This window comes from Miniopterus schreibersii (assembly GCF_964146895.1).
Source record: "Miniopterus schreibersii genome assembly, chromosome: 7".
NCBI classification, from domain to species: domain Eukaryota; kingdom Metazoa; phylum Chordata; class Mammalia; order Chiroptera; family Miniopteridae; genus Miniopterus; species Miniopterus schreibersii.
In genome coordinates this window covers 17,782,307-17,809,313 of record NC_138108.1, presented here as the reverse complement: position 1 = coordinate 17,809,313, position 27,007 = coordinate 17,782,307, and the positions used below count along the sequence as shown (strand labels likewise).

At 37.4% G+C, this 27,007-nt stretch overlaps 1 protein-coding gene across 32 annotated transcripts in view; it reads left to right on the top strand.

Moving 5' to 3' along the window:
* The window catches only part of MAP2 (microtubule associated protein 2), a 214,013-nt gene that overhangs the window by 41,088 nt on the left and 145,918 nt on the right, over positions 1 to 27,007 (top strand). For all 32 annotated transcript variants that reach the window (XM_081143097.1, XM_081143129.1, XM_081143125.1 and 29 more), the window contains one exon: positions 14,741 to 14,795. The gene's annotated coding sequence lies outside the window, so the exon portion shown is untranslated. The remainder of the gene's footprint in view (positions 1 to 14,740; positions 14,796 to 27,007) is intronic.

Below are 27,007 nucleotides of genomic sequence, written 5' to 3'. Positions count from 1 at the left end.
AAGCATATTGTCCCTACCCAACAAATGTCTATGTGTGTGAAGATGAGTACTTTTTAGCTCGATTCCTTATCTTGGTCCAGCAGACTGAAGAATTGATTTACAGTTACAATCCTTAAGCACAGTCTGTTACAGTGAAGTGCTTTGCATTACGTCATGAAGTTTGGGTAAAGGAGATAGGATCCTGCTATGTTTTTATGCACATAACATGTATCAGACAAATCACATGTCAGTGAATGTAAACCCAGCTTCTACTCAGTTTTTAAAAATACACATTTGTAAAATTTTGTCTTTTATTTATTTACTGTAAAAATATAAATTGTGGCTGGAATTTTATTCTTTTTTATTTTAGCCACTGTGTATAACTCAACTGAAAAACCAAGTGCTTCCTTTCATTCCTACTCTAATGCAGTTGCCCTGAGAACACAATATTTTATAATATTAGGGCAAACATAATATTCACTTAGCAAATGTTTAGTAGCTCAATTCATATTTTGACTAAGGATATATATGATAGGAGAAGGCTTACAAAACTTATAAACAGAAATTATGTTAAATAGTGAAGGATAACGTAGAGGTCAAATCAATATTGCTATGTTCAAGTGGGTACAACCATCCTTCTGGTTTTATGTACATCCAATAAAAAAAATAAAGTTTTTGAGCTATAGTTCTTAGATTTTATTTACGTATCAATTCTAAATAAGTATCAGTCTTTATAGCTATTCATTCTTCTGTCTTTTACTTTAACACTGTGTAATTATCTCAACTTATGTGGGATATACATATAAAATACCAAAACACAAGAAACAGGAATTGGGTAGGTCACAATGGACTAGTATTCTAGAGTCTTCCATGAAGAGTCTCTAGGAAAATTGAGAGCATTAGTGTGAAGTTAGTACATGCTGAGCTTTTATTAGACAAAGCTTTCTGTTTTCTCGAGAACCCCAGAGCAAAAAACAAGTTCAATGGTGAAATGTTTTTTTCCTTTTAGGTTGAATGTATTTTATTACAGTGAGAATTTATCATCTTGAAAAACAAGTTTCCTATCTTCCAAGATAGAAGAAAGACCCCATTAGGAGAAACTTATATTTAGAAAATACTTAAAAACCTGTTGCGAATTTTAAGCTGAGGTCTTCTTCAAGGACACAACTGTAGATGCTCATTTTGGAAATAAAAGAGTCCTGTCCATCTAAAAGTGATAGCAGTCAGTTAGAAATAAGATCCACCGACCTCTGACTTGAGATGGTCTCCTTTACTCTGGAATTAACCTCAGTAAACAGATGCTGAAGAAAGAGGTTCATTTACAGAAGGAGGTAAAATAGCGAACCTGCAGTTTGGCTATTTTATTTTTTATACTGCTCCACTTATAATTCAGGAGGTAATTTAGGAAATACATTGCCGCTTACCACAAGCTGTCTTGACAGTGAAACTCACTACCCTGGTCCGAGCCCCATTTCCCTAATGGTGATTGAAGCTGGGCAGAGAGCCCAATGTAATAAAAACAGTCTCAGAGCTTTTTCACTAACCTTAGCCTGGGAAAAGCAACATTGGGGGTTTTATTTCTTGAAAAATACACAATGTCCATATGATTAAATGCTCTTCAGTTTCTTTTCAACCCCAGGCTGCACATTCAGGCCTTAATTGTGCCAGCTGTTCCTTAACCCATCACCTAAATATTGCTCTTGAATGTAATCTGTCTTATTACAAAGCCTTTTAAGTTTTCGTTATTATAATTCATCTTCCTTATACTAAACTAAATGTCTTTTCTCATTGGCGAAAAGTGAGCTCTTTGGAGGAAAAATTAAAACAAAGATTTTTTTTTTTATTCTGCATATATTAAGGCAAATCCTTTTTCCTGTCTTAATTGAATTCAGCTAAGCGTTCAAAAACTTTACCACAAAGTTGGGTTGGGCTATTTTTCTTTTTAAACGAGGCCAAGTCTTGTTGGCACCCATGACGAAGACCATACTGTGAGAGGGCAGGTTGCCAGCAGGTTTAACCGTCCAGGCCGGGGTTTCACTCCGTCTGCTCAAAGCTTCCTCAAGAGTCACGCAGCGAAGCCACCTTGCAGGCCAGTGGCGTGCGTTCTGCACAAGTATGATTTTTTTCTGCTTTGCAGATGGTAGATTTGGAAACAAAGAAAGCGATCCATTCACTTGCTCTTATACACACACAAAAAAGTGAATGACGGCATTGGGGGCTGCTGGGTGAAAGGTACCAAATAACCTGGAACACTTTTGCAACTTTTTATGAGGCTTAAACTGTTTCAGAATAAAAAGTATGTTAAAAAGAGGGCAACCAGAATAACTAAATATGAAGAAACCAAACTGTAATATATAGTATGGCTCTATCTTTAACAAAATCAGTTAAAAAATAAAGACAATAAAGAAATAAAATGAGTTATTTATTTCCATTACTTTAGCTACTTGCATGTGAGGTTTACTTTATGTCTAAGACCCTTTGCAGTTGTACTTAGAGGAAAAGAGAGCATTAGGCTATTCTTTAACCAAGACAGAGTGGATTTTAAATGGCTATTTAAGCCTGTCTCTGTCTAGGTTTCCTTCTCTGCCACCCCTCTTCTCCCCTCCTTCCACTCTGGCAGTTCTGACATTGAAAATATTGCTGGATGCCTCTAATTCTATTGCACTAGAGAAGTGTCACTCAGGCTGAAGTTTAGAAGAGCCAAGTTTGGATCCGTTAAGTGGGGGAGAAACAAACAAACAAAAAATCATGGCAAATGTCATTATTGCCACAGCTACCTAGAAGGGAAGGACACCTCTTACCGTGGTTAGGAGCCTGGCTTCTGAAATCAAGAAGCACAGATTCAAATCCTGATCATGCCCCTTTCATGTGACCTTTACTGCCTGATATCCTTACCTTTAAAAGGGGAAAGGTGACCATGACATTCTCTATGTCAAAAGTTTATTCAAAGGATCATGTGAAGTAATACATTTAAAGTATCTAGAAAAGTGCCCAGCGTAGAATACTCTGTATTAGCTTATTTATCTAAGTAAAGGCAAATGGTCAGTATTGCCAAGTCTTCAAAGTGGTTCTGGATACGCGAAATAACTTACAAAGCCTCACTTGAGAAGAACATGAAACATGAGTAGTAGGAGGCTGCGGTGTCCCGGACACCCAGCACATCACAACTACTTTGTCTCTCTCGTTGCTTAGTTCACTTTCCCATTGTATGTCAGGCAGGCACGTGTAAATAATTTAGTTTCTGCTCTTGTTTATCCTACATTATTAAAATGCCAACTTGCAGTGGCTGCTATCTTCGACTCACTATAAGGTTCTACATTTTTTATTTTGTTAGTAAGTTTCCTGTTTCTTTTCTAGATTTATCTGAATAAAAATTATTTTAATGATGTCCTGAGATATTTCTCTTAAATTTAAAGGAGTTGCCCGTATTTTCACTGAACATCCTTTGAAAATGGGATGGAATTAAATAAGCTTTATAGATTATTCAGGGTTTCAGACAACTTTGTAAAGAAGTGTCTAGCATTCACCCAGTCACACGGCTTTATTGACTTGCTCTCACTTAAGCAGTTTTATTTATTGAGAAGCTGCAATTGTAATGAAGTGTTTTGAATAATGAAAAAAACAAATATTAACCTCTGATGTTCTACCAGTTGCTGATTTCATTTTCAAGTTACAAAAGCAAGTGATTATTTTCTTGAGGCAGTTTTGCAAGAGACATGTATCTTTCAGTTTTATAATGCTCTCTATCTAATTAGAATTAACGAAAGAAGGAATTCTGTGGGTTTTCATTGAATTTGGCATGGATATCTGCTGAAATAATATTACTGATATTCAAGATAATTTATAAATCTTCATTATAGCAACTACATTGACATTTACACTACTTCTTTAATGTAAATGTATTTTAAGTCATGTAACTATTTGCTTAATGTATGGAAACTGTGTCAATAAAAATAACTTTCTGGTCGATTGTCCAGGACTAGACAATAAAAAAAGAGCTTAACTGCTCAATCCCTCAACACCCTCAAGCCTCCCCCACAGCTGTCAGCCTGCTCTTTATCTATGAGTCTGTCTCTACTTCGCTGTTAGTTCATTTTGCTCGTTAGATTCCACGTATGAGTGAGATCATATGGTACTTGTCTTTGTTAACCAGTGTCACCCCAACAAATTCAATAAAAAGGGGAAAAAAAAATTAAAAAAGAGCTTAAAATCTGAAGCTCAACTATATGGTACTTAGATTTGCTTTGTTAGTTCCTGTCTGTTAAAGTAAGTAACAGTGCTGATCTCAGAGAGTTCTCCGAGCCAAAAGCATAACACATGGATGAGTAATACGAGCTCGGAGCCAAGAAATTTTAGAAAAATTCGGAGATTGTGGTAATTAAACACAGGGTATTTAATTTCTAGCTTGACGTGGAAAAGGGCATAACTTTGCACTATGTAAAACAATATTTTAGTTCTCAGTGTTCTGTTGCCCCTCCCCCCCAAAAGGGGCCAAATAATTTAAGTTTGTTAATCAAATCTTTGAGAAAGACTTGGTAAATTATAACTTTTGTTAGCCTCAGCAAGTGCAAACGTCACAACCTTTTTCAAACTGTACATCAAGATAAAATTGAGTTGCTAGTAGGAAGCCCAAGTGATTTTTGCACCATCAAACCCATGAACCTGCTCTATCACTGCTGCTGTTTCCGTGCTTTACTTGAATAAGTCATGTAAACTTAATTAAGGTGTGACAGATGAAGCTGCATTTGACATTTTCCACAAATTTTCTCACCATTCCTTACTTAATAATATACATATTGAAATAGCTGATAGGGTTTTAGTGAAGTATAAACATTGACTAAGAGAAGTTAATAAAACTTAAAATCAGTAGACCATCACTATACCAAAGGGAAAGTGTGATAATGTTCTGCCAAAGATGAAAGTCTTCCTTAAAAAAGGGAAAAATGGAACATTAGACTATAATAATGTCATCTTCTAGATTAGTAGACTCCACTTACTTTTATAACCAATTGATTTTATTAACTGGAACCTTTTATTCCATTTGGAGGTAAATTACTAGATTCTAGTTTACACCAGAACGGTACAACTGTGGTACACTTTTTGTTCTTATAGATTTAATTTTGAATAGTGTTGAGTTGCTGGCTGAGTCTATGGATGGATACCTCTTACAAGCTAGCATGGCTTTATTTGTTGTTGGAATCACATATTATTTGCTTAAAAAAATGTCTTGCAATTGAGATGATTTAAAGCTCCTTTTCTGTATTATACATTTATGTTATAGTCCATGGGCAGGCATTGACCAAACATGACCCTGCTTTATTGTATAAGTCCAAACATATTATTTGAAGTTAATAATAAGATTCACTGTCAGTGTTTACCCATAATAATCATGATCTTTCACCTATAAATAGAAAAAAAACTTGACTCAAATGAGTTTAAACTAAAATAAAAATAACCAGGAATGCTACTGGTATAGGATAGCAGGACCCAGGTTTTCCAATGTAATCATTACGTCAGTCTTCAGAGAGCACACGCCATTTACTTTTACTGTCTTTTTTGTCATGGGAAGGTCCATAGAGTGCATGGAGCTTGGAGAGGTGCGTGACAGCTGGGAGAAATTTTTGTCAAAGCCTCAGAGCCCTTCCCGAAGATTGATGGTGCAGCGTTTTCTGCCAGTTCCCTTAGCTTTACCCCAGTTATCATTCCATCTGGAAACTTGGTGCTGAACCTCATTGTGTTTCTGATGGTTTAGATTGACCTTGGGACATTCCTTGAATCTTCTGAAGCTTGATTCCCTTTTTCCAAGTATAAAAGTAAGGATCCTACACCCTCTCACCTTCCTAAATATGATATAAAGAAACGTTCATTTACATTTGGGAAAAAATGATTTTAACTTTTGTGGGGTACCATTTGTGTTGACTGTGAAAACAATAAACTGCGTGCTCCTGCATGCAACAGGCAGCCCAGGCTGCCCTCAGAGAAGTGGATGTTTGCTGATACGTGGTCGGTAGGTTATGTTTCACCAACAGGAAGTCAAGGTCGTTTCTTTGATGCATCATTACACAGAATCTCATCTTTCCCAGTAAATTTACTTGGGGACAAATTACTGCAAGTCCAGAAATACTTATTTTGTGTTTCCACTGTGCCTTTATAGCAAATGGGATTTTTGGTTTGGGATAGCCAGAAAATAATGCCCCTCAATTATTTAAATGTCCCTTGTCAGCCATTAGTTAAGAAACATTCTTGTGAAAGAGCTTAAATCTTCTAGCCCAGTTCCAGAAGCTACACTGAAATGGACAGAGAGAAGCACAATAGCAATTGTGCAGCGTGACTGTGACTGTGACACACACACAACAGGAGTTGGTAATTGGCTTCCTCATTACAGACCGGGAGAGGCCTTTGACTTTCTCTAACTGCTAAGAGTGTATATAGTTACTCGGCTATGGCACTGGGTCCGTCGGTTGCCGGTGCTGTGAGAAGTGGCAGGGTGACCTGCAGTACCCATTAGCTCCGGCTGCCTTCCTGTGAGTCACATGGGGCAGCACTTGGGTTGCCTGACTCCTGTCAAAGCTTATTCCCCTCTGCCCCCTGGCTGAAGACGTTATGTACCAACAGAAATTCTGTCAGTGGTGATTGTAAATAATTTTGTGCCTGGCCCAAGCAGGAAGATTTAATCAGTTCATTATGGATGGATTATAGAAACCACCTTCTGTAACTTCTTTTTTAAATTATTATTGTGTCAAAAGTTTGGAAGTGCAGCATATGTTATTATTTGGAAACATTCATTGCATGACGATACCAAAAATTAGGTCATTTGTTTTCCTTTGTCTTTCGATTATTTTCTTCCTCAGAGGACATTTGACACTTTGGCAAGCTAACAATTGAGGAGAGCCCGTTACTGAAGATTACCTTTCATTGGGAAGCAGGTGTCATGCCTGAGAGTAGACTAAATCTAGGTCAACAGAGGTATCTTGGTTTACAGGATTTAGCAAGGCTTTCTGTGGAAGAACATCTTACATCCTACAAACGTAAGATGTTCATTTTAGTGTTGGCACCAATACTACTACTCAACCCCTACGCTAGTTCCCAAATTGTGCTTTTTGTGCACCTTCAGAATTCACAGGAATGTGTGACCTTTACACTTTTTAATTCAAGGACAGTTGTAGGTCAGGCTTCTGCTGGTTGAAATGTTCCATTTGAAAGCATCAGGTGAGAGTCTGGCTTTCTTGCTTTGGTAAATGTAATTTCAGCTTCCACTTTTTTCTTGCTGCTGAAATTAGAGATGGAGAAAGCTCCCAACCATGATTCATTCACTCACCCCTTACACTGCTTTATTTTCCTCCTAGCTGTCAGGACTCTCATGTACTGGTGTTTTAATAGAGGAATGCAAGTTCCAAAAGGGCAGGAACCTTGGTGATATAACTTACTGGCCGGCATTATGTCTCAGTCCCTAGAAGGGTGCCTGCCATGAAGCAGGTATTCAGAAGTAATTAGTAAAAAGGGTAAATAACTAACTCCCAAGTGAGCTCCATTTGCTTGGGAAAAGAGTCTTAGTAAAATAATGATGAAGCTGTGTCTGGGATCACAATCAGGCCGTAAACACTCCGTTTTGCTATGCGGCAGTAATTCACTAAGGGTTAAATCGACAGGATTAGGAATTGAACCACCATTTGTAATATCTTCCTTATAGATTGAAAAAAATGGCTGAAAAAGTGTATAGTAAATGTATGACTGCCTATTTGTGAATTGTAGGGAGAAGATGTACAGCTGATTTACGCTATTTTCATTTTGCCATAATGCTTTTTGGTCCATTGCTACTTTGGGGAAAATTAAAGCTTTAACCCTTGATTAGTATAGTTGAGGGACGGAGTCTGAGAAAGTACTTACTATTTTAGGCGTGGTAACGGCAGATCTGTTTCCTGCATTAATGCATTCAGACTTACAGGAAACCCTAACTTTTGCTGCAGCTACGTTTGTTCCAGACATAGGATTTCTCATTGTTATGTATACATTCTGACCTTTTTTTTTTTTTTTTTGGTCCTTTGTGTGTCACATGAAATGCAACAAGAAGATTAAAATGGATGGAAATGTTCTTTATAATAAATAGCTCTAAAGTCAGTCACTTTATACTTCTTTTTTGGGATTTGCAAGTTTTAATTAAATTATGCTGGAAATAGCTATAACAACCTATGTAGGAGTTAAATACATCAGATTCACCCTGGAGAAAACCTCTGCCTCAGAGAAGTGGGTGCAGAAATGTGTGGAATGCTCCAATTTGGCTTGTTATTAGTGACTTACGAGAGTTTTCAGGAAATTAGAGCTTTGGGGAACAGATTTGCTTTATTGTTTAAGGATTGCCTGTAGCTGTGTTTTCCTTTGAAATGCGGTTTCACTGAGATGACAAAAGAACCTTTAGGTAGGGCTAGGAGAATGTGTACTTTCTGAATTGGAGAAAAAATCTAGGTGGTGGCATTAATCTTAAAAGACATCTAGATGTTAGACCCAAGAAACATATCGCCTGTCCGATGGGTGCCTCATGTGTATCCCACACCATTTTAAAACTCAGTTGTAAATCCAAGTATTAATGAGACGGTGCTCTATTAAAGATTTGAACAAATAACAATGCATTCACTTTACTGAAACCCTTTCAAAGGAAACCTCAGATTTTAAAGACTAGTGATTTGAGTGAGCAGATAGATTTTTGTACTGCAAGAAATAAGCTTATTGGTTTTTGCAGGTTCCATCATCGCTCAACTGTATCACCTCATTATCAGAATAAATGCAGTGTTATTCATATACATTGTAGATCTCAAATAACTCATCCTACTTACTGCTGTGTTTCATCATAGGCCTTGCATAAGTTAACTTCTTAAACTGTGTATACGCCTAACACTGATAGAATAAAAATTACAAAGAAAAAAACAGACTTGGGATGAGGCTATGAATGGTCTTTTTGCCGTAGACGTTTGAAGTAGTTTTAGCAAAAAGGTTTCTTAAAAAAAATAAATATTGCTGTCTTCCAAAATTTTTGTACCATTATAAAAAACTTAGAGAAAGAACTACAGGAGAATGGGCTGTCTTCATTTCAAAAAAATCTGTTGTTTTCTTACAGTTTTTCTAAAGTGTGCTTATCCGTGTGGTATCTGCCTGAATTTGAAGATACCAGAATTCCTTAAGAAATTGTGCAGTGAGGGGAAGCTATCAGCTTCCTAACTTAAAAACAAAATATGAAAAAAATACAGTTGATATTTGACAGCACAGGGATTGGGGACACCGACCTCTAACTCAGTCAGTCAAAAATCTGTGTATAACTTTTGACTCCCCCAAAACTTAACTAATAGCCTACTATTAACTGGGAGGGAGCTTACCAATAACATAGTTAACATATATTTTGTCTATGTCTTATGAACTGTATTCTTACAATAAAGTAAGCTAGAGAAAATATGTTATTAAGAAAACCAGAAGGAAGATACAATACATTTATAGTACTGTATGTATTTATTGAAAAAATCCACATATAAATGGACCTGTGCAGTTCCAGTTGGTGGTGTTCAAACCAGATACTCTGGTTTCCTCCCACATCCCAAAGATGCGCACGTTGGGGGAGCTGTGTCTAAATTGTCCCCGTTTGAGCGAGTGTGGGTGGAGATGGCCCTGTGATGGAAGGGTGTCCTATCCAGGGTTGGTCCCTGCCTTGCACCCTGAGCTGCTGGACAGGCTCTGGCCACCTGTGACTCTGAACTGGAATAAGGGCATTGGAACATCACTGTCTTACTTGTTTTCATTCATTTTTCTTAAATGTATGTACAGCTCACATCTGTTTCAATGTTTAATATTATAAGTGTTTTGGGTTTTTATTTAGATGTTTGGTGATGTTTTTGTGACCAGAAATAGGGCCTAGGATCTTAACTCTTGCTTATATCAATTAGCTGATGGTATATGTCTTTCGCCCACAGTCGCAGTTCCCAAGAACCTTTGAGGACATTAGGTGAGGACTTACTGTGCAATAGTTTTCATAAAACAAATTCCATGACCGAATCCTTTGAAAGTTATTCACTTTAAATGTATAATTATTATTTTGTCTAGTTCTTGCATCACCTGCTCATTTTTCTCCAGTGTTGTGATAGCAGATGGGTGAATTAGATATAATTTCCCAGCATGGAACTGGTCCTCTTTAGCCTTAACCTTTCTTTCCAGCCATTGTTACAGCAGCTACAGAGAACATGTCAGAGTACAGAACATTCTATTAAGAGGCGTACCTAGTGCCTAGCTTCCTGTGATGTTGTTTCATTTGAATAATTCAAAGTCTAGAGATGAAATTAGAGGTGCCCGTGACTCAGCCTCTTTTTCTGGGGGAGTTGACTCATTCCACGTTTATGCATCTCAGACTTTGTGCCATATACCACATTAAGTGCTTGAGATACAAACATGGATTTGCTGGGTCACTGGCCCAGAGCATCCCAGAGTCTGGGCAGACAGGATATGGCATTCATTAAGAACTATGTGGACTTACAGACAGCCAATACGCTATTAAATTTACAGCTATCTCTCAAGGTAAAATGTGATTAAATATTCAATAATGTAACTATACAACCTAATTCTATGATTTGGAACATACATATCCACTTCTGATTCTGTCTTGATATATTTTAGCCTAATTATATAAATCAGCACCATTTTCATTCCTTTTTGTTTTGTTTTCATTTTAAGTAAGATTTCACTCTTGCATATCACATAAAGTCGTATGCTCCATGAATACGTTAGGTGTCTGATGAATACCTTCCCTTGATCATCCTGTGGGAAACTCAAATATAGTATGTCTAAAAATACCTGTCACTCTCTACCCTTGCTCAGCAACCTGGTCTTCCTTCAACTTCCCTGTTTCTAAGAATGACACCATCATCCTGGGGGGCGGTCTCAAATCCCCAGAATTCTCGAGGCTCCTTTGATCTGTCCTGGGCCTTTCATAACCAACCCACCCCTAAGCCCCGTAGGTTATACACACTGTTGTGGACTGAATTGTGTTGAAGCCCTAACCCCAAGTGTGATTGTACTTCGAGATAAGGCTTTTAGGAGGTAGTTAATGTTAAATAAGGGCACAAATGTGGGGCCCTAATTTGACAGTGACCATGTGAGGACACAAGGGGAAGGCAGATGCCTACGAGCCAGCACCCAGGAAGAGAGAGCTCTTGCTAGAACCAGGTCAAACTGGCACCCTGATCTCAGACTTGCAGCTTCCAGAACTGTGACAGAGCACACTTGTATTGTTTAAGTCCCCCAGTGTGGTAGCTACGGCGGCCGGGTGGGCTAATACTGCCAATGCTGGAGTTAGAGCATTCTTCCTGCTTTGTATTGACAGGGTCTCTACCTGAGTTGACTGGTCATTACCATTCACTTGGACTTCTGAAGGAGAAGGTCTATTCCCCTTTAATCTCTTCTCATCTCAGATCCAATCTACACAGTGTAGCCAGATTAAATATCCTAATTATGCAGCTGTTGAACATAAAACCTTCAGTGGTTCACTTTAGAGCACAAAATTAAACATATTTAATGATATAACGTCCTCAGCTTGTCATTCAAGCTCATTACTCCCTATACAGACCCAGCCTAGCCTCTCAACCAATTACTGCCCTTGTGTGTTACTCTAGCTGGGTAATTCTGTGGGAGTTGTTCCAAACATCCCCCGGGCTTTGCTGCTTTCATTGCTTTGTTTCTGCTGAGTTCATTGTCTGAGTTGATCTCCTTCTCATTCCATCCTCGTGAATCAAAACCCTTTGCCTCTTTCAAGGCTCCACTCAAATGCGCCTTCTGTGGTTATCTGTATAACTGGATTCCACTTTTTTCTTTCTTTGATCTCTGGTAGCTCTTTCCTGGTTTATCTTTGTGACAGCAGGCATGTTCTTCTTTGTATCATGGCCTTTTGTCTTTTCATAAGCACCTCTATCCCACTAGATTCTAAGTTAGCTCTTTGATAACAAAGAACTTTGGATCCCTGACATATTAAATGATATTAAAAAGAAAACTTCTATGTATTTTAAAAATATAAAGATGATAGATAAGTAAAAACACTTAAATTTATTTAAAAAATAGGATTGATTTTTAAGTTGCCTTGCAACTGCAGTATTCCCTAAGTTTGTGTCTGTAAAATGAAACTCAAGCAGTAAATTTTCTACTACTCATGTGGTAACAGTTTCTGTAAAATTGAGACTCGGGTGTCACTTTAAGAGTGAGAAGCACAGGAAGTGTGAAAGGTGACTGTTCAATTGACAGTTGGCCTTGATAATCTAATAGCTAAAATATGTCTGAGAGTTTCAATTTTTCTTCCTTGTGAGGTGTAACTAGGCATACTTGCTATAGGGCTTATAATTTGATCTGACCATCACAATATGATTTATAATACGTAGGTATGAGATCATGTCTCGCTGGAAAAAGAGAAAGAAAAAAGCCTTAGCAATTAACTCTCAAGCTTGTTTTCTGACATGGAGAAGTGGTGCTTTTAAAATGCTGATAAGTTAAGCCGCCTAGAAGCAGATGCTGAATCCTACTGATAAGAATTTTCTGTGAGTTATGCTTAGGGCATTGCTTAGCAAGATACTACACAAAAAGTCTTGACCTGTGTGTTTGAAATGGCAGATGTTCACAGTGAGGATTGAGCCTTAGGGCTACATACATCTTCACTATTCTGTGCCTATTTGCTCAATAACTGGGTTGAGTGGGAGGAAAAAAAGTCCAGAGAGTTATTTACAAAGCAGCTGCTCTTGGTGCTGCAAGTGGAAGTCTTCTCCTTAAGAGGAGAAAAGCAAATAAACAAAAAGTCCGAGAGAACTTGAGTCCACCAGGTCAAAAACAAACACCTCTTCTCCCTCTGAACTTTGTTTCCTTCCTCTGAACTTTGTTTCCATTAAATATTTTTGATGCAAGTCAGGTAGGTGGGGCAAGGATGGGACAGTTTTTTCCTTATTTCTGCCCAAAGGAGAATTTTCAACCATTTCTTTCAATGTGACAAAGCACCGGAAAAGTACTACACTAAGCCCCTTCATTCATTTAACAAATACTTATGGATGCTCTTCTCTCACTAACCCTATAGGTTCAAATAGAAGGTTCACATATCTAAAATAGCATTAATATTTTACATAAAGTTTGTATTTGAATTTTGCTGTATTGAAAAAAACTAGAAGTTTTGGAGATGGGACTAGATTGGGGGGCAGTGGTGGGGACAAGTTGGAATGTTTCCCAATCACATGATGAAACATAAAGCCTGAGCTTTTAAAAACTCTACAAGTAATGATTCCCCCCCCCACTATGAAAGTATATATTGAAAGTGCATGTAGAAAACGTAAAATCCAATCTCCTTAAAAGAATATTAAAGATATCAGGACATTGATCTAGTATGCCAAAGGGCTCTGAGTAAGAAATGGCTGTGGTCCAATGGTAAATTGAGGTTTAAAACTGCACACAAACAAATAAGCAGTTCTCTGTGGTCTTTCCATGTCTCCAGGCAACTAGGGAACACTTTTTCTTAGAGAAGGATGACCTGTGATCAACATAGTTAACATGTACTGAGGGGAAGCAGTTTACCACCCCAAAATATGCTTTATGGAATATCAAGTATTCCAAGCTGGTTATTTTTTGCTGGTCTCCCCTCTGTGTCCCATTGTTCTGGGTGGTCCAGCAAGAATTTGCTTTTCCGCATGTTTACCCTTTCTCCTCTGCCCGTGAATTACCTGCTTTCCCTTTTGAAATCCCAGGCTCCTGCCTCCCTCTGCTTAGTCCAAGATGCCATATAGGCCTCAACTGCCCGGTGTGTCCTTGGATCCCATATTCTTTTTCTTCTTTTAAAAAATATATCTTTATTGATTTCAGAGAGAGGAAGGGAGAGGGAGAGAGAGAGATAGAAACATCAACAATGAGAGAGTCATTGATCTGCTGCAGCCCGCAACCCGGGCATGTGCCCCGACCGGGAATTGAACCCTGATCGCCTGGATCCTAGGTCGATGCTCAACGGCTGAGCCACGCCCGGTCGGGCTAACTTAAGTTTTAAAAATTGAGATTTAGCCATAGATATGCCCTGCAGCAAGTCAAGAATCTCACTCTATATAAAGTTATTTTCTTTTCTAACTGTCCAAAAGATAGGCTGACCCTGGACACAGCAGTTTGGGGTTTGCTTTTGTCCTGGGTTTACCGCCTTTGTTACTTCATTTGACAGTGTGCTCCTCAACATAATTAGTGGCAAAGCTTTGGTATAAAAAAAACAATGGGATGATGGATAGGTTGCTATTGAAATTTTTTTTGGTGACTTTTTTTTTTGCCTTTGAACAGATTATTGATCCTGGACCAAAAATCTACAGACTGTTTGTGGATGTTAAATCAGATTAAGGATTCAAATGCATCAGCTTTATTATTTTTAATTAAATAAGTTTCAAGACAAATGTTAGTACATTGATTACAGAATTTATTTAAAAATTTTTTTTGGTTGACATTTTTAGAGTATAAGCATGAGAATTGTTCTACTTTAAATAAAAACTGCTGAAAATAAAAATAAGTTCTAATTTGGTCATCTAAGATATGTTTTTAAATGAAATCTAGAAAATATTAAGTTAAAGTTTGTAACTATGTAACATCCTCTTGTTGTAAGTAAATATGTTGTCAGCCAGTAAATTTTATCGTGCAAGGAACCAAGTTAATTTCTTCCTTAGTAAAATAAAAAACTAAATCATTCAATTGAGTAAATTTATGGGATGTTTTTCTGTTTATCTTTCAGATTTATTGATCTGATCCAAGGTATCTTGTGACTGCTACTGCTGATTGGAATTAAGGTTGGTGGTGTGTTTATATTGATTCTGAAAAAAACTGAAATAAAATAGAGGTAGCTAGGGCCTTTGGACAGCTGTGCCAGAATAGCCTGCTTGCAGAGTGTGGTAGAAAGCTGAACTTAGTGAGAACTGGATGCATTCAGTCTTGGGACTCTTACAAATGTGTTTTCCTGAGTTTTGTTTGTTTTTGTAGTACTATAATCTCATTGATTATTGAGTGTTTATTTTACCTGTCCTACCAGGTGGATTTTGATTAAATAAAAAGATCCAATTCAAATTTATTCATTTAATAACCACACATATCAAAAGAATGACTTCTTGGTGAAGCTAGCTCACATTTTAAAGAATGGTCAGCTCTCTGAACTTGCAACGAAACACCTCAGAAGCCCACAATTTGGTATCCACATTTCCTTGAGGATGGTAGTGTTGAAAAATTGCTTATCAATTGCAAATTTCAGTTAATTAGCAGAATTTTAAGATGTCATTCCTCCTGTTCTATTTTCTTGTTAGTTTGTTTTATGGGAGACTCTAAACCAGCTTAACTGAGTTTAGTGTAATAACAGAGTCTTAGGCACTCCCAGCAGAGGGCTTAGAATTTCATTTATTTTCCATTGTCTTCTCTAGGATGTATATTCAGATTTTAAAACAAAATAAACCCTGATTGAAATGTGGACTTTTGCTGCTCATAAAAGAACAAAGTGCCCAGATGTTGCTGATCTTTTTGTATAGGCTTTTGATGAATAATTAACATAAAGGAAAGTGTTGGCTTTTCTTATATGCTTACATTAATCAGGAATTTAGCCTTCATAGCCTGTATTTACCCTTCAAATTGCAAAGTCTAGCACATATCAAGTACACAGTAAATATGCACCTTTGGTGGCCCCAATTTTACCCTTGCTCTTCTACCCAAATACAACACACACACACACACACAATTTCTCTTTTTCATACACAAACTTTTTTGCTGTCCTTGAAATCTGAAATATGGATTGTAGCAAATATAGCAGGTTGGAATCAAGCAACTTACTAAGAAAAAAGGCAAAGTGTTTACACAAATGATAGTTAAAAGTCTGTATTTGTAACCAGTGTTTCATTTTGTGTTCATATAGTTTGGTGTTGAATTTATTGAAGATGCTTAGCCTGGCTTCCTTTTATATTCACTCCTCAATGTATTGTGTATAAAGTTGAACACATTTAAACATGGAATTTCTTGTAAGACTTTCTGAATTTTTTGCTACTCTTTCTCCCAGTCAGCCCCTACCCATCTGCTAAGTTATGAGTAGAATGAGGTCTTTGGCTAAGTATAAATCTTTGAATCAGAAATATTTTCAATGCACAGGGTTAAGTCTAGATCACTGATTTTTCATTTTAATTAAAAGTAAATAGTATTCTGTCTTCTTTTTTGGATTTTTGTTTTATTGTTGATATGGTCAACATGGCAACTTGAAATCTCACCTCATTTTGGCCTCTTTTAAGATAGAAAAAAACTAAAAAGAAGCAGCTCAATTTCCCTTCTAATTTGCTTCCTATTGCTCCACACATCTCTCAGAGCATTCATTCATACTTCCTTATGTTATAATTATTTCTGGATATGTCTTATCTCCCCTAGAGGCTCATAGTAACAGGGTTCTTCACTGTTGTTCCTCCTGCGCTGGTAGGGCCTTGAAGTGAACACCCAGGATATGCTTATTGTGTGAATTATAAAGGTTAGAAACAACAATGCATAGTTTTATTACATATCTGTAAACTAAGTACGTAGCTAAGTATATATATGTATATGTAAGTGTGTGTATGTTATAACAGTTATTAACCACTTAATTTTCTCCCTTTGTGATGGGAAAAGTTGAGTGAAAAGCATAAACAAATCACCCAAAAGACATTTGAAGCAGTAATAATTATTAGGTTTAATTTGGGGGATTTAAACTATAAGGGATGAGAAAAGTGATTGTTTTGTTAATCTACTTTATTTCTACATTTAGCCTAATGTAATAGGCATACGCTTATGGATGAAAACATATCCAGAGTTATCATTGTTGGATTGGTGTGTGAAAAAGTGAAAAAGTGACCTTGAGATTCTGGAAAGATTGGTAGAATGCCTAAATTATTTGTTTACCACTTTAAGGAGAGATAGAAAGCTGCTAGAATCACATTTCAAACTGGAAAGACCAGTTAGTCCCAGGATAATTTCCTTTCTCTTGTGTAGTGTTCTGAAATCTGAATCATCATAAATACTTATTTTCTCCTTTTTATAAAAATTAATCTTTTCCCATTACAGACGTTGCAATAAAGAAATGCGCTCAGGCCATGATTTGGGATGGGAGAGGTGGGGAGAAGATGGAAGGGCGGGGTGAGAGGCAAACCCACGGTGGCTTCTGTCTCCTCATATGACCCAATGAAATGCCTCAGGAATACGTGTTTTCAGAATCGCTCTTTATTTTGACAGAATCTTGACATATTGAGGAAATTGGCTTGTTGATGCCATGCCACAGAGGACAAATAGGAAAACACAGCTCACCAGAAATATCTTAAATAACAAGTAATGGATCTGTTTTCTCCATGTGAGAAAAAATATGTTCCAGCTGATTCTTTTTTTCTTAGCTAAATGTTTGTAGTATCTGATGGCTACAAAAGACAAATGCCTGGATATGTTTTCATACAAACCCCACACTTAAGAAATCAGTCCTGTGGATTTAGTCCTGACCAGCTAATTTTTATTCTTTCCTGAATTCATCTGAATGAGTGCCATTCCAAAGACTAGCATGGGGGGGGCGGGGTATTTTCTTAGACAATTTACGTCATTAAATAATACAGTGACTTTCATTTGGGCCTATACCTTATTAGGGATATAAGAACTTAAGTACATTTTGTTCTTATGTAAGAAGTTCATTCATTTAGAAATCCTTCATTTCTTTTATGGCCTACTTATTGCAAAGTAAGAACTTATATTATTAAAAGGGGATATGCTTTCTTGTTTCTCAGATTCTATAAATCTACATGAGACTCTTAAGTTTCATCAGTTGTTCATCTAAGAACAGAAAATCATGAATTGTTTAGCAGAAAAAGGAATATAACATATAATTACATATATGTTAGATAGATACATAGATGTGCATACTGATGTTGGATCATTTTGCCAGTGAACAAATACAAGGTCTTTTCTTTGGGGCATACTTAATGGGCCATTCCTGTTAAAGAAGGTAAAATCATTTGCCTTTTCTGAACTAATTCCTTTCAGTTATTTAGCAATATTAAAAATGTTAGTTGAAAAACCATTTGTAATAACAAACCAAAGTGAATTTGGCTTCTTCCATATTATTCAATGTCTTATGACCATCAGCTTATGTTACTTCAGTCTTTGCTATTTACTTTTCCTTCCACTATTTTAAATCTACTTAGTGAAGAGCTGAATAAAAAACATTTAATGCATTATACACATACCTCTATATCTATATATCTACTCGCCTCTCTCTCCTCTCAAATAAAGTTTATAGTTCAAAAACAGAGCAAGTGCATTGACTGACTTTTAGAATATAAATAGATATTTGCAACTTAAATACTATCATTCTCGTTTTATGACTAGAGAAACTTAGTTACTGAACCAGATACAATTTTTACAATTGACTGTTCTTTTGTGAAATGTAATAGTTCTTAAAGATGTAGAAAAGTCTTTTATTGGGCTAAAAATAAGTAGAAAAGTACACATTTAACCAAATGTAATTACTTGCTTATAATATGCAAGTATACACCATTCGGCGATGGCTTCTTTTATAAGTATTAATCTTTGAAACGATAAGTAAGAGTGAACTTGATATCTTTTGCCCAAAGATGCCTCATCTATAGAGTGGAAATCACTTTTTCAGTCTTGTCCTTAAATCGATGGCCATGTGTTAGTGCCTTGCCAGGAGTAGCTCTCTAGGTACAAGACAGAGGTGCAAGAATGAGCTAACCCACTTCTTAAAGAACAACTGTATTGGCATTTTGAGGGGTCTTAAGCCAGCTATAAGAAATGTCAGCCCTATAAAGGAGAATAAATTGAACAAGAGGGATAGAAAACGTAGATGTCTCTATGGAGGAACTGAAGGCTTCATTTCTGAAACCATTAGAGAAAGTAAAATTACAAGGATTTCTTCCTCTAATGTGATTTTCCCCCAAGTTTTTTCTTATTTTTAAAAAATTTTTAGTAAGTTTGGAAATATGGAAAAGTGGGTCAGTGAGCAGGATGTTTAACTTTATAGATGCAAACACTTTTAAATTTCACTTTGACTCTCTATTATCTTTTAGGGACTCAGAGACCTAATATAGACCATCTGGCAATTATGTCACAGGGAGAGGACCTTTGTCCTTAGTTTAACCCTTGGGTTTTCTGCCTGTTTACTATTTGGAAATAAGAATGTAAATCTTTTACTGTTAGTAGTATGTTTGAAGCATATACAAGCAGCCATATAAACCGGGTGAAATGAATGACCAAAGAGAAATTACAGAGGCTAGGCTGTTAGGTCGGTGCTTCAGTGGCATGCATCACCTTTTCTTCTGTTCCACACAAGTATGCACAACATAAAAAACTACGTGTTACATGTTAAGAACTACTTAAGTGACCTTAAAATACCTTACCGTACTTCAGTAATTGTGCATCAGCTATAAATATAAATTTCCCAGAGATGTTATCTAAATAGTTTTTATTTCCCTCCATCAAACATCATGCTATCTCTCCCCAGTAAACCTGGAATTACCCAGTAAACCTGCCGTGTTCCTTTCACATTGCAGGGACTGAATAACTGTCTGTTAATTTTCCTCTCTCTGGCCAGTTTAAACTTTCTTGTTGGTTATTGCTGAGGTGCTCAGTTGCAGAAGGAGGGTGAGACCTAGTGGCAAAAGTTGTTTTGACTTTGTGTTTAGAAAACACAGAAGCTCTTCATCATTACAGAAATATAAAGAAGACGCAAAAGTCAATTGCTCATTGATCAACAAGGTGTAGAAAACAGGAATACATATTTTGTCACCGTAACGTGTGATAAAGTGCCAACGGGAGACCTAAAAAGCGTTTGAAATGTGACTTGATTTCAGAAAGTGTTCTCAGGTAAATAGTTTGTCTCTGGATTAGACATAGTATGGTCACCGCTTCTACGTCATGGTTTGCTCAGAGATGCTTTTACCCGTTCATTACTTATCTCAGAAAAGACCACACATACAGAGGTTGTTCTCGATACTTATTTTATTATGTCATTTGACATAATAAATGGGGCCGTAAGTGGGGCCCAGCTTCGCCTAGTCCAGCCACGTGCCATTTTGTTGGATGCGGAGTCATTAGCTAAGGTGGCTGCAGGTGACAGCACACACTTCACGGGGTGGGCGGACGGTGAGGGGTGGGGTGCGGAAGGGTGTGCTTGAGGAGCTGAGAAGCTTATGTAAAAAACCCTGGTCACAGATGAATGCCTGAGAGCCAAAGAAAACAATTTCGAAAATTTTTCCAAAAGTTTTTTCAAAATAAAAAGTAAAACAGCCTATGCAATAACCCCTTTTGGCCTGGTCTAGACTTTGGGGAACCAGATGGTTTTCTTCAGTACCAGAGTTTCATAGGAATTTACAAATGATGGTGTTTCTGAATCGTGGGCACTAGATCTGCACTCTCATATTGAAATCTTTGTGAGTCTGAAGTAAGCCTACTAGAGAAGCTGCAGTTTCAGTGAACAGAGCAATTAATAAATCAAGTATTGAGCATGTACTTGTAGTTCATTTGAGTGCTAGGTTCTGTGGCTTCTTTAGAAGTATTAAAAATGGGTTCTTTGCTCTCCAATAGTTTGAAGTCCAGTTGAGGAAAGGGAAAACTAATGCATATAAGTAGTAACTAATACATGGTGATATAATCAAATACTAAGTACTCTCTAGACATCCTTTTTGGAGAGATCCAGAGAGGTTATAAGTCACTTCTATTTACAAGAACCTTATATGAAAAAAGGAATTTTGGCTGGGTTTAAAGGTGAATAGCATTGAAACAAGTATAAAAGAAAGTGGGAGAGAAAGAAGTGGATTTCCTAAAAGGGGTCTAGGGAAGCCAAGGCACAGAGAAGGGATTGAGAACTGGGAAGCTAGGACACCTGAAACGGTGCAGGACAGGTCTGGACCTGGATTCTACCCTTCCTTCTCTCCTTCTGTCTCAGTCTTCCATATTTTTCTTTCCATAAATATTTGTTGAACTACTTTTATGTGTATGTGTTTTTTTTAAAACTATGAACAAAAATCCAATCCATCATGAGATTTGTCCTGCTCTTTTTGCACACAAAGAACAGTTACGTTTAGAAATACTCATGTGGGTGTCTGTTCCAAGAACGTCTATTAAATTATGTTTTTTGTGTGTGGTTTTGTGAAAAGAAAAAAACACCAGTATCTTGACACATGGAACTGAATGTTCCAACTGACGTTCATGCTATTCAAATTTATTTTATTTTGGTATTAATATTACCAAGCTTGTTTGTAATGAAAGGTAAATGGGGTATTAAAATAAAGCACTGTATCTCTTTATTAAAACTTCCAAATGGTGAAATTTGGAATTTCACCATTGAAATTATTTGTTATCTCAAAGGGCTTCACTACAGAGAAAAGGGTTAATTGGATTTGAAATTGTTGGGAGACATAATCAAAACCAAAAACTTCTCCCAACCCAGAAACCCTTTCCACAAAAGTATTAGAGAAAGAAAACCCTTATGTTATTAAATAAGCATTAACTAGAATGCGATGCTTATCACAGGCTATCAAGAGATTGCAGAGACAAAAGCAACTTCACCCTTTTATACAGCCGGGCAGATACAACCCATTAAGTACACGCTTTCAAGATAAACAGCAACTAGTTCTGAAGCAAGAGGACTGAATTTACCTGGCAGTTGGAGTGTCCATCTGTGGAAGCGAATTGCCCCTCTCCAGAGGAGAGACAAGCTTCTCATATCTTTATGACAGGAAGTTGTGTACAGCTTGGAGCAAGGAACCCAGGACGTGGCACCGGGAGAGAAGGAGCTATCTCTTTCTATGTTTGCATTTAAAAAAGGAGCCTCCTAGGCCCTATGAGTAAACGTTCTGGAGTGTGAGAGTAGCCCCGGGCTTAAATTAACCATCATAAAGATTCACAGGCATTTGAAAAGGACAGGGAAAGAAATTCTGAAAAAATAAGGAGAGAGGCAGTCTGTTAACGTTATTTTCAACGGGGAAAATTAGGCCTTTCATTTTTAATTTGAGTTTACTTGCCCTTACAGTGAGTAAAATCATTGTTTCATAAGAAAAGTAGTCAATGGATGGTTTTAGTTCTCTGAATATACTGCTGTAGATTTAAAAAAAAAAAAAAAAAGGCTTTAAAATGGAAAGATTTTGTAAAATTATCACTCCTTCCAGGCACCGGGTTGCTGGGTGAATTAGCAGGATAGTACTGCTCAGATTTGGCTTTATAAGGGAAGGTGGGCTTTTGTGGAAAGCAGAATGGGTTATATAAAACAACCATAAACTATTTTTTTTAAGTGGTATCGGATTGGACAATCATAGCTTTCTGGTGCATTTAAGTAAACTCCTCCACTGAAGGACCTAGGTGCTCATTCAAATGCTAATGTCTGGCCATCTGCTTTTTTTTTCTCAAAGCCAGACAAGCTGGAGGTTCACATGACCCTAATTACTGCAATTATGAGCTTTCTGGGAGTAATCACTTAGGTTGCACCCAGAGTGAGCATCTGCTGATGATGAATAGATTAGGAGATTGCTAAGGCCATGCTTCCCTATAAGGCAGCCGATAATTCATTTCTTAATATATGTATATAAAGAAGTTGAGAACAGGCCTCCCCAGGATGGTGCTGGGGGCTCACGAGAAACTTTTACCTCTGCCTTAAAGAATTTAAATTAGGGGCCTTGATCATAATAAGAGTTATCACCAGAAATAACTTTTTATGACCTATATCTAGGGCAGGGCAAGCTTCTAATTACTGAACATCTGCTTTTCTTATCCTGCAAATGACCTTCCTTCCTTCTCTCTGAAGCCCCAAGGTGTCATTCCTTGTCCTTAGCACACAACATCATCTTTACCTCATTTTATCTTTCTGTCTCTAAATCTCTTCTGTATGCGGGATCTCTGACTCTCCCAGGTATGCGGGGCTACCGTACATACACTTGTAATTAAATCTGGTTATTTTCTCTTGTTAATCTGTCTCATGTTGATTTGATTCTTAGACCAGCCGGCAAAGCCTACAAGGGTAGAGGAGAGTTTCCGCTTCCCCACATACAGAGCTAAAACCCATATGCTCTAATAAAAGCATTCTTTTTCCCATACAGGTTTTTTTTTCTTCCCTAAAAACTTCTCTTTCAATTTAGTAGGAACAGTTTAAAATTCACATTTGTGTGTGTGTGAATAAAATTAACATTCTACAGAAGGTTATGGAGAAAACTCTGCCAATGACTAATAATGAAGCAGCAGCTTCACCTACACAAATTTTAGTTCTCTGTGCAAAGAGAAAAGAATGTCACAGGGGCTTGATCTTTCCAGCAGAAGTAGTATTTTATATGCTTTTGCTTTATTAATTTGGAGGTGAAGGCCTAACTTCGAATTATAAGGTTGGGTACTTACGGGAAAATTCTTCAGACAACCCAAGGCCTTCAGAGCCATCCTTCACTTTCACAGGATGGATTGTAGCAGTTTTGTTTAATTTAAATATTACAATTAAATATCACACAAGCAAATTAAATATCACACACAATAATCCCTGTTGCTAACACTTTACTGACTATGCACGACTCAGTTTCCAATTTCATGTGTATTATTGGATTTATTTTTAACCTGGTGCACATCACTAAGTAACCTTTGAGCAAAACTCTGTTCATGCTAAACTGAGTGTTGGACAATGTGACAGTACCTTGTCTCACTGAATTGATATTGATTAATGACAGTGAGATTAAAGATAGTGCATTGCATCTTCTTTTGAAAATCCCTCCTTATGCCAACTTGCCTCCCAAGTCAGGTTTAGAGCTTCCTATACTTTCCTATTTCGGTACTGAGGCAGGCTAAGCTTATTTCCAGTCTGTGTAAAATGACACCTAGTAAATTATTTATTAATGCTACAAATGCTTTGGCAAGCACTACAATGTGCCAACAGGTGTGTTAGGAGGGAACATGACAGGCACAGTCTTGCTTTCTCTAACTCAGGTGGTAACAGCCTTTGAGGTACATGTGTCAACTTGACACCACACTTATTTGACAAACCGAAATACCGTGTGGAGTTTGCCAAAGGATTGTCCTCATCTATTAACAATTTAAAAATGCATCAGTTGATGGCTTTTGGAAGCTGTTTCGTGGCGGCACCTGGGAAGGCCCTCCGCTCCCCCTGCTTTTCTCATTGCTAGGAAAGGACACAGTTTATTCTTCGGGAGTGAAGGATGTCTGATTGGATCATAACCTTCTCCTCGCACCTTCATCTGTCTGTCTTAATGCTTCGCTTTGTTTCATATAAACATTTTAATCTTAAATAAAACTGTTTCTGCTGTAATGATTGACATTTGTCCTAACTTCTCAGAGAAAGACCAGTAAAGAGGCTTTGCCATACCAGAACTCTGTCCTTGGGACTCTGCCTTTCAAAGATAACGTTGGAAACACATTCATGACCTACCTGACCTGACAGACCAGGAAATCCGGATTTTGAGATCAAGAATTTAAGCTTTGCTTATTCCATTCTATAACATATTTTAAAGAAGCTTCACCTGCTAAATTCAATAGTAATTGTTTTCATGAGTACCAGAGCCCCCATGATGTTATTCTTTTCAATAAATGATAGATTAAAAATTCAATAATGCAGTTGAGTTAAGCTTTATAAGACTTCATATAAGTAAAATTGTAAATCACACACAAAAATATTTTGACAGAGCATATGTTTAGTTTTGGTTGAGAAAATTCAAATGAAGATATTTTTTTCCACTCATTTTTAGAGAAGTAACAAAACCCTGTGGTAAGCTACACCTCACATTAGAGGAACCAGACAGCTCTTTTCAGCATCATTTCTACCAGTGTTTTGGTTGAAATGATGGGGCTCCATTTCCTTCGCCAATTGGATCTCATCTGTGAGAGGAGAGTTGATATCAAGATAAGAGAATAACATAGGCTCCAGGAGCTAATCAGAGCAGAAGGTCATGGCCATGCCCTTTTGAATCGAGGCAGAAGTCAGAGCCTCATAAACATGGCCAGAGCAAAACTGATGGCATCTGCTATAAAGCAGCATTTTGAACTCTAAAGGCAGAGGAAGGAAAGTGAACTGGAAGAAGTGAGCAGGGTAAATGATGCTAACTCATGTCATTGAAGTAGGTTGATGGATCTTCAGTCTCAGATTGAGAAAAATAGGGCCCTGCCCCATCTTATACGATGTTTCATGAAATGTCTGTGACAAATACTTTTTAAAATAACTTGAAAGTGCTATGAATATCATCAGTAGTTTATGATTTGGAGTCACTGATTAAGGGTTCAAATCAATATATGTTTCAAAATCATTCATATGTGTTAGAGGCTTGCAGTTATAGGTCTCTCCTGATACGTGGGGCATGGCCTGAGAACTCAACCCAGGAAATGGTTATTAGCAGAATTAATAATTAGGCTATTTTAAAACACTTTATATGAAAGTTTGTTTTGTCTATCTTTGGTCAAATCTTAAATCTTCCTCATTAAGGAAAAGTTGTAGTTGATGCTACCCCTTCAGAAATAAAAGTGTTTCATTCAAGCATATTATAATTTATGGACAGGAAACACAGACCAATAAATTAAAGAGACATCGACTCGGTGCAGCCCGCAATTATGGGTGAGGAAAGAAGAGTAGTCAGGCCTCTAATGTTTGTCTGTGGGTGCCTGAGCCTGTCTTTAGATACGGCATATGGCATGCTTATGCAAAGCCTGGGAAGGCACTAATAGAATATCGATATTTATATTCACCTTAAATTAGTATCAGCAGATAGTTCTTCAGCCGCACGTCTTGCATCCTCTCTCCTTACTCTCCATATAGATTTTTTCTGTTGGGATGCCTGCTCAGACAGTTTCTCAAGGAAGCCTTCTTTCCTTTGGGCCAGTGTCTCAGCTCTGCACTCCCGTAACAACCTAACTCTGGTCTACCGTGGCATTTCACTTTATTTGCATTCCTAAATCAACGCTCATTTTTCTTCTTAATTAGATGCGAAGTTCCTTGAAGCCAGAGGCCATGTACGCCTTCTCATTGCTGTCTCTCTGGAACCCTGCACCCCACCTGATGTAATTTTTGTACTCAGTCCGAGTTGGTTACTCTCACTGTCACTCCTGTTGCTGTTGTTGGGTCGCTGTTTTGGTTGTTCCCAGGCCGTGTGTGCCCCTCTGTATTGCTGTCCTGAGCACCTCCTTTCTCACCGCTGTTTGGCTGCCATCTGCCTGGGCCTCCTGCGCGGTGGAGGCTCAGCCTGCAGGCGGGGTCTCCCTTCCCTCCTCTCCTGACCTGCTGCAGTCTCTTGTCCTTCCCCACTGGGGGGCCCTTTTATACTCAGCAGCCCACCAAACTGCAAGGTATTTGCCCTTACGGAACTTGGTCAATGAAAAGAAATCTCTTCAAACTGCCAGAGAAGAATCAGCAGACCTGTTTAGCTCTACTTGGCTTTTTATTATTCAGGTTTCTTTAGCCAGATGGTCTGAGCAGAGGATGGTGGTGCCCTAGATTTCCAGATTTGTCTTCTACAGATTCACTGTTCAGCACTTAGTACTGTTTGTATTTTAAGCATAACTTTTATAAAACTCTATTTGGAAAAGCTATGACTAGCTATGGATACACATAAAAAGAAAGTGAACGGAAATGAGAGACCCCTTCAAATCTGTGTTTTAAGGCTTCTCTTAATTAGAAAAACAAAAGTTGCATTGCTTGCTCCACCAATGACCTGGCCAGTGTTACTCTCCCATTTGCGAAATATTCAAAATATAGTCAGACTTATTAAAAAAATACAATGAAACAGTTTAGTGTATTGAAAACCTACCTAATGTGGTGTGAGTAAATGTTGTTTCACAACTTGTTTTAGTATTCTAGAAAGGTTGGCATGGAAACCTTGAAGATGCTTGAGACATAAACATTTTCATTTTGAAAGTCCTGTTTATCTTATTTATTTCTAATTAGAATCTAATTTTAGGAATATGATATTTTTCATAAGCAAAAGCAGTTTTTTAGTTTTATTTTTTTAAGGAACTGTATATTTTA